The 7,833-nt window shown below is 32.9% G+C and overlaps 1 non-coding gene across 1 annotated transcript; it reads left to right on the top strand.

The window, feature by feature from the left end:
• The first annotated feature begins 3,582 nt into the window (after positions 1 to 3,582).
• On the top strand, positions 3,583 to 3,689 carry LOC131174229 (small nucleolar RNA R71). Its single transcript, XR_009144477.1, has one exon. It is a non-coding gene; the product is annotated as a small nucleolar RNA R71 (small nucleolar RNA).
• Positions 3,690 to 7,833: the final 4,144 nt, after the last annotated feature.

Raw genomic sequence — 7,833 nt, 5'->3', positions numbered from 1 at the left:
CCACATCAATTTTTGTCTTGGTAGTTTTTAGGAATGTTCTTCCAAACAAAATCAAAGCTGACTTTGATGTGAGAACACTATCCTCCAAATCCAGAATGTAAAAATCTGTAGGAAAAATCAATTCTCCAACCTGCACCAACACATCCTCAACTACTCCCAATGGGTAAGCATTAGAACGATTAGCTAACTGAATAATGACACTGATTTCATTCAAAGGAGCCAAATTTAAAGTTTGAAAAACTGAATTTGACATTACATTAATAGATGCTCCTAAATCTGCCATTGCACGTTCAAATTTAGAATCACCTATTCTGTAGGGAATAGAAAATGAACCTGGATCCTTACACTTAGGGGGCAATTTTTGCTGAATTAATACCGACATATTTTCCCCCACACTAATCTTCTCGTTATTCCTCAACTTGCACTTTGTAGTGCATAGTTCCTTAAGGAATTTAGTATACCTAGCAATTTGTTTGATCTCATCAAGTAAAGGTATATTGACTTCTACCTTCCAGAAAGTCTCAAAAATTACTTTCTCTTGTTCTTCTTTCTTCGTCTTGGCCAACCTGTAGCGGAATGGAGAAACAATAGAATTATTAACCTTATTCAGTTTAGGTGTAGTATTTGCCTCAACTTCAGACTCTTTTTCTCCTTGCTTCTTCTTTTTCGTTGACTCATGTGGAGTCTGATTATCAACTTCTTTCCCACTCCGCAATAGTATCGCACTCGCATTTTCTCTAGGGTTCATGACTGTTTGTGATGGAAGCTTTTCAGAACCTTGAGCTTCTAGCTTACTTACAGATGAAGCTAACTGATCAATCTGCCTCTCTATGTTTTGAATACTATTTTCTGGTCTCCTATGGAAACTGTTGTGTATTGTTAGCTAAAGCCTTAACAATTTCATCAAGTGACATACCTTGATTTGAGGGAGGTGGAGGTGGAGGTGGAGGTGGAGGTGGTTGATTCACTTATGGTCTTTGCTGCTGGTATCGGTTTTACACCAGTTGATTCCCATAACTCAAATTGGGATGATCTCACCATCCTGAATTATAAGCATTAGAAAGGGATCATACCTGCATTGTGGTTGTCCATAATGTCCTACTGCATTAGCGTGTTGCATTAATTCATCCTCTTGTAACGCAGGACACATATCAGTAGGATGACCCGAACCCGAACAAGTTCCACATACCTTAATAGTTCGCATGTTCCCTACAACCAACTACTTCACCAAAGAAGTTAAATCAGAAATTTGTTTCTCAAGGTTAGATGTACTTAACTCATTAACCTTCATAGGTGTGTGATCCATTCTCATTCCAAACTGTTGAGAAATTGCTGCCATGCTAGCAATCAGCCTCCTTGCTGTTAGTAGTATGCCCTAGAGCATATCATTTAGTATGTATCAGTACATGTTTTATTAATAAAAGGCATTTCCACTTTTTCGTTTACATAATATATTTATGTGTAATAGAAAAGATCCATTGATATTTTGTTAGAAATTCTATTATTAAGTTGTTAAGAATATGAGTGACAATATTTATATCACAAAGTATCATAAATAGATTCACAATCGAGGATGCTTCACAATAAGGACAAGACTTATCTAGAAAGATTGTATTCATGTTTGTTCCCAAATTATTTATATGAGATATAAATAAGATGGAATGGTGAGTCTCATGCCATATGACAAACATGATAGGCACTTATACATGATAAGTAGGCTGAACCAGTGATACTTATAACAAGCACATGGAGTTTACTCTTGTCAATGTATTATCATAAATTATATTAGTGCATATAATCTTTAGACCTGAGATAGAACAATTATCTTGTATATAGGTGGTTTGAGTTTGATACTGTTTTCATACTTGTACTGTGTATTGGTCTATGGGCATGTGTTGGCTCTTACAAGTTATACATGGAGGTAAGTGTTGATCAAGATGGAATCTGTTCCTCTAAGTAAATAGGGATAAAATCCTATGTTCATTTAATTGTTCTTGATATTTCAAGTTCTTGAACAAGACAGATAGATTTAATCAGAAAAGAGTTTCTGATGAGAAAATCTTTTAATCAAGAACTGGAATTAAAAGAGAACATAATATTCATAGCAAATGGGGTTTGACATAAACCATGACCCCAACTTGAGTTGGGATTTTGTAACAGAGAGATTCTAGTGCATGGTAACATATGATTATAGGTTCATTTAAGGTAAACCTTATTACTGATTAGGCGGCCATGGCATACTACGCTAGGTGTTAACCATGGTCTATGAGGTGTATAAAATGATTTAGAGAAATCATTTATGGTAAGAAAGAGTTCTGATGATATTAAGAGTTGATATCATATCTCATTGTCAATTAGTGATGAGCCTAGTAAGTCACACACATACACAAGTTATCACCTAATTAAATATGATTTAATTAATTAATTAAAGAGTTTAATTGATTAATTAAATAGGTTTGGTTTGCAATTAGATTGCGAAGTCCCTAGCATGACTTGAAACCAAATCTATATTATTAGATGTATATGGGTAAGTTAAATTTATAGTTGAAGTGTTTAAATATGAATTTAATTAATAAAAAATTAATTAATAAAGATTAATTAATTAATTTATATTTGATACAAATTGATTAGAAGAAGAGAAATAATTAATTTGGGTTGAGAACTCAAAATTAAGACACAGGGGTATTTTGGTCATTTCACAGGATGACATGTGGCACAATGAGATAGTGACACATGGCACTACACATAAGCTTGCCAAATATTTTTTTATTCATGTAAGATGATTAAAATTAAGATTAAATATAGGTTTGACACTTGGCACAATGTGATTGGGTCAATTAAACCTAGAACCAATCAGAGGTTGACATGTGGTAAGGGTTTAAGTGGTGACCTAGCTATATAAGTGTTATTATGAAAAGAAAACAATACAACCTGCAGCTGATATCTTTGATGCCACCACCTAAGAAGCTCTCCCTTCTCTTCATCTTCTTCTCTCATGTATTCAAAGAGACAAGCAAACAATCTCTTGAATTAAAAATGCTAGAAATGTTTCTAGTGTTCTGTTTACATCTTAAATCTCTTAAAAGGAAGAACTTGATTTTCTAAATAATAAAAAAAGCTTTAGAAGCTGTTCAAGGGTTGTCATAGGTATTCTTGGTGTGGACAAGCTAGAGGGATAATATTTGGTGTCCTAAAGACTCATCCCAAAGGTATAAAGACGCTGCAGTGCATCAAGATGTTAGTGTATTTGTTCTTGATTTAATCTAGGATTCTAAAATTAATTTGATTAATTCTAAAATCTTAAATGGCAAATACAGATCCAAAAACATATTAAAAGAGTTTTAATATGTTGTTTATCATTGAAATCAAATAGATAAAAATAAATCTTGCATGATGCATATGACCCTAGGTCAAAATTTTTTGAATTAAATGGTATAAACTTGTGTTTTTCATGCTTCCACTACTTCACTTGCCTCTTCTGGTGTCTTGTCAACTAAAGCTCCTCCACTAGTAGCATCTATCATACTGTGGTCCATTGGTAGAAATCCCTCATAGAAATACTGAATCAACAACTGCTCACTTATTTGATGATGGGGATAGGTTGCACATAGCTTCTTAAATCGTTCTCAGTACTCATACAAGCTCTCTCCATTGTACTGTCGGATGCCACAAATTTCTTTTCTTATATTGGCAGCACGGGAAGCAGAAAAATACTTCTCAAAAAATATCTGCTTCATCCCATTCCATGAGTTGACAGATCTAGAAGGAAGGTAATACAACCAATCTTTAGCTATGCCCTCCAGTGAGAAAGGAAAAGCTCGAAGCTTGATTTGATCCTTTGAAACTCCTTGAGGTTTCATGCTGGAACACACAACAAGAAATTCCTTTAGATACTTATATGGATCCTCACCTGCAAGACCATGAAATTTAGGCAACAAATGGATTAGTCCAGATTTTAACTCAAAAGCAACATTTAAAGCATGGTATTGAATACACAAAAGCTGTTGATTTAGATCAGGAGCAGCCAACTCTTTCAAGGTTCTAGTAGCCATGGTTTCATTTTTTGGAATTTGACTCTAACTCCGAATCCGAAGCCAAACTAGAACTTAGCTCCTTTGGAGATTGGACTCCTTTAGATGTACTCGGAATCTGCCTAGCTTGCTTAGCCAGTTTTCTCAAACGTTTAGCTGTTTTTTCTACTTTTGGATCAAAGATCAACTCACCAGATTAAAAAATTCTTGCCATAAACAAAAAGAAATCAAAGTAAAAATAGAAAAATGCTTCAAAACCCTAGAAAACAATTGAATTTGGCCTCAAGAGGATGGGGCCAAGAAATCATATAGATTTATTGGTCTTCATCAAGGCATCATTTCCTTCAAAATAGGTATGGGCTACCTTCCAAATTCAACCAAAATTCTTAATGAACAGTAACACCGTAATTTTTTTTTTCAAAAGCCTGAAAATAGCAACAACTCACAAATAAAATTAATAACAGAATATTCTAACACAGAAAACACAAAATCCAATGAATTTTAGTCCCCGACAACAATGCTAATATTCTTGATGGGTGTCGAATCCACCATAAATTAAATTAACTGAAATCACTAAGTATGAAATATTTTCTGTAGTAAGTGATGAATCCAGATCAAACCCTAGAGACTGAATTATTAAATTTCGTGCGCTTGTGTAATGGAAAAAAAAGAAATAAAGGTGGGGGGGGGGGGGGGTTAATTCACAATCCAAAGAAGAAATCAAAAATCCAAAATTAAGATTTAAAAAAATAATATGAAACACTCTAATTAAACAAACTTCAGTCCAAGGTAATTCGCATTCCAATGCATTGATTCAATCATAGACAAAAGAAATACAATTATATCTTATTGAATACTTAACGTAGATTTACCAAATAGCGAGGTAAACCCCTGACTTCCCTATAATCATCAATTCGAGCCCAGCACTCTTATTGACTCTAATTATTAACTGAGTTGGTATAAAACAATCCTCATCAAATTAATAACTGCTTTAAGAAAAGGAAGTAGTTAAGCTGAATAATAATTTATAAAGCATAAATCATTTAATCCACCCTATTGTTTCCTTAGGGTATTATCGAAAACTTGGAACATAATTAATAAAACCTAATTGCTACTCATGTTCAATCTTATACAACAATTACGGATTATGAAAATGAACTAGCAATTGATCAAATCAAATAATTAACTAATAGGCCTTTTTAGCAAATCATTCAACAGATAAAAAACAATTAAATCAGAAAACAATAGATATTCAAAAAGACATAAATTAAATTAAGAACATAGTCTCACAAATCATACATAAGAACTTAAATCCCTTAAACTGAATTAAAAACTTAGCCATTCATGTTCATGGATTACAAAAAAATAAAGAAAAATAAAAAAGAAATCTAAAAAAGAGAATAGAGAACGAATGTCTTCTATGGAGAATGAAGGTCTAAATGGGATGCTCTTTAGCTGCTGCCCGAATACGTATTTATAGTCAAAGATAGGAACCAAACTAGGAAAAGTTTCAAAAGACAGATTTTCAGCCTGCATTCACTTCTCTTAAATTAAGGCCAATTTTTAGCAACTTCCTTTCCGAATCTGCCTCTACCCTATTTCTGAGCTTTCCAACGGGTACTCATTCGCCCAAATTTGAGGTCTATAGCCCAAGTTATGGCCCAAAACTGGGACTGATTCAGACAGATTATCCAGCCCATGGTGACGACTTTATTGCCATTTTTCACAATTAAAATGGTCTCATCTCGCATCCAGCCCTTCATAGAAGTTATAGAGGTGGCTCTTATGGTTTAAGTGGGCTTAGGCTTGCTTCATTTGGACATCTAAAACTCTAGATACAAAATAAATACTGAAACTGGTTGTGACACATCAAGTTTGGGCTTTTGCAATGATCCATAGCTCATTTTGTCAACCTTGGAGACTGATTTGGGCTTTGGCCCCTCTTTATCATTTATAGTGCTCCATCTTAGCTTTTCAATGGATTAAACAACACTCAATTTGGAGGCCCACAACTTTATAAACACCTGAAAAATACATCAAAGGTCAAACGCTGAAAATTTCTCCATTTAACACAATTATTCCATAACTATCTAAAAATATGCCTAAATGATAAATATATTTTAACCAACTGAATTAAACAAAAAAATACACTAAAAACACTAAATGTGATGGAAGTAAAATTAATAAATTATGCACTTATCAGGATGCAATTAAATTTGTATATTAAAGTCAATTGATGTGTATATATATAAAGTAGAGTTGAAATTTGATGAGTATGTAAGAGATGGAAATTATGACCAATTAGGGTTTGTGAAAAATTTGGGTTTTACTCATATGTTGGTGAATGGAAGTCCTAATGGTTAATTAGTGACTATTTGGCTGTGTTTGATGAAGAATTGAAGTGAATTATGGCTTTGGATTTGAGGATGGGCATGCTGCCTCATAGGACCAGCAGGGCTGGATGTGAGTTCAGCAAGTTTGGACAGCTATAACTTCAGTTGTGTAGGTTCAAATGGTGCAAGGCCAATTGGACATGAAACGAGACACATAATGGCACAACTTTGATGAAGAAACCTTGCCCAGAAAACAAACTTAGGATGACCTAAAATTTGGCCAAATCTGGGTAACCAATTTTAGACCTGGTAAAAGTGACCAAATGAACAGTGTTTGTTCATTTGGCCATAACTCAGTGCAAAAATATCCAAATAACCTGAATTTTATATCAATGGAAAGATTAGACAATTTAGAAAAACTTTCATGAAGAACACAAACTCAGATTCTGAACCTAACCAATTCAAATTGCTAGTCCAATTTAGGACACCAAATCTGGCAGAACCAAATTTGCCTAGAAAATCTGGGTAAGGACTAATCCGGCCAGTTATGGTAAATTGACCATAACTTGAGCTACAAAACTCCAAATGGAGCAATTCAAAAAGGAAATTAAAGAAGACACATAAAGGAATAACTTTGATGAATAAAATTTTGTCAAATTTCCACTGTAACAATGACCAATGGAACAGTAAACTTAAGGTATGAAATCTGAAAATTTTGAATAACATAAAATAAGCTTTGAAATGGTATTGGAAATCAATGCCAACAAAAATAAAATGCAAAATGTGGTATCTTGGTGAACTTAAGCTTAACAAATCTATTATGAATTAAAAAGTCAACCTTTGAAGGGAAATGGTTAAGTGAATAGTAACTACCAAAAGGTTAAGTTGCTAATGGGGTCAATGGTACCCCACTTAAGGATTTAATGTATACCTAAATTATGAGAATAGGTAGATGGGAATTGTATTCTCATCACAAATAGAACTTAGGAGACATTGTTAATCTATTTTGAAATGTGGTTTGGAAATCAATATAAATGAAAATGTTGAACCGAGGGACATGTAAAATGATGTAATAAATTAAATAAGGAATTATAAAGGAAAAATATATGATGTAATTGATAAATTGAGAATTATATAAATGAAATTCATGAATATATGCATTGGATGAAAATCAGCCTAGATATTGTATTTCCACTAGGAAATAAAGTTTAGAATGTTATAATAAATATATATAATGGAATATATAATGAAATAAATGTTATAAATTGTGATCATATGAATGACATAATGAATGAATAAGTGAATCATATTAATGTATGAATGAGACATTAGTTTTCATTATTGTAGAAAGAAAAAAATACTTGAGTACAATGGTATAGAAAGATAATTGATGTGAATTGTGATTATATGAATGATCAAATGAATGTTATAAATTATAAATTATGGAATTTGTCATGAAATAATGAAGT

Source organism: Hevea brasiliensis, chromosome 15 (genome assembly GCF_030052815.1).
Source record: "Hevea brasiliensis isolate MT/VB/25A 57/8 chromosome 15, ASM3005281v1, whole genome shotgun sequence".
NCBI classification, from domain to species: Eukaryota; Viridiplantae; Streptophyta; class Magnoliopsida; order Malpighiales; family Euphorbiaceae; genus Hevea; species Hevea brasiliensis.
The sequence above is the reverse complement of the archived record's forward strand: the minus strand, read 5'-3'. Positions and strand labels throughout refer to the sequence as shown.